Genomic DNA, 1051 nt, shown 5'->3' on the forward strand with positions numbered 1-1051 from the left:
TTGAGCGTGTTTATACGAATATTTAAAGAAAAAAGATGGTGATGACTAAATAGACTGCATAAATCGAAGCACGAATAATGTTGGCAGTAGTCGCACTGGAGGAAGTGATTGTATGCGATAGTGATTTAGAAAGCGAGGGTAAGAGGATCAGCTTTTAGAAAACGCAAAGTAAAATGGCATATGTGCAGTTTAATAGAAGCATGGTGACAAGAATTATCATAAGAAAGGAGAAGGTGGGGAAGACAATGAGTATGAAACATAGTACAGTTTACGGCCAAATGGAATTACTACAAAACCCGTAGGAGAAGGGGCAGAAGACAAAAAACAAGGAGCTAAAGTACTGAATTCACTGAAAGGATAAAGAACCTGATAGTATACAACAAAAAAAGTTTTAAATAAGGATAAGTAAATGATGTTCAACATTATACAACAAAATTTATATGTGACACAGCATAGATAATTGTAGAAACAGGAGTAAGAGGCATTCTTAATTTTATAGCTATATGTGTCTCACAAAACCGCTAGTAATGGTTGTTAACACATAAAAATAAAAACATAATTATTACATTTCAATTACTCAGCGTGACTAGATACGTCAGTTCCATAACAAGTCGTAGAGGAGAATTTTGAAAGGAAATGAGCAGACGTCAAAACTCTGCGTGGCGTAACAAATGAGATGAAACTGACTTTTAAAACAAATGTTGCTGCACTTTAAAGGTAAAATAACAGAAACTGGGCATATACTCTTAAACAGGTACATTATAACAAGATAAATTTATTGATTATATATGAATACACTGTTCCCGCAACTATTCATCATCATTATGCAACACACTTCTTTTCTTAATGTTTCTATAATATTATAAGATATTTGAAATTTGAAAGATATATTATAAAAATGAATTTTTTTATTTTTAAAACCTTAATATTACCTTTGATATTGCATTTCGTGTCTTGAAGTTAAACATCTATTCAAGAGGTCACAACTAAAAACTAAAGACAGATTTTTTAAATAAACTCAGAGTGTTTGTGGTTGTAGTTCAAACTCATG

The sequence above is a fragment of the Trypanosoma equiperdum genome (genome assembly GCF_001457755.1).
Source record: "Trypanosoma equiperdum strain OVI genome assembly, contig: ctg_889, whole genome shotgun sequence".
NCBI lineage: Eukaryota > Euglenozoa > Kinetoplastea > Trypanosomatida > Trypanosomatidae > Trypanosoma > Trypanosoma equiperdum.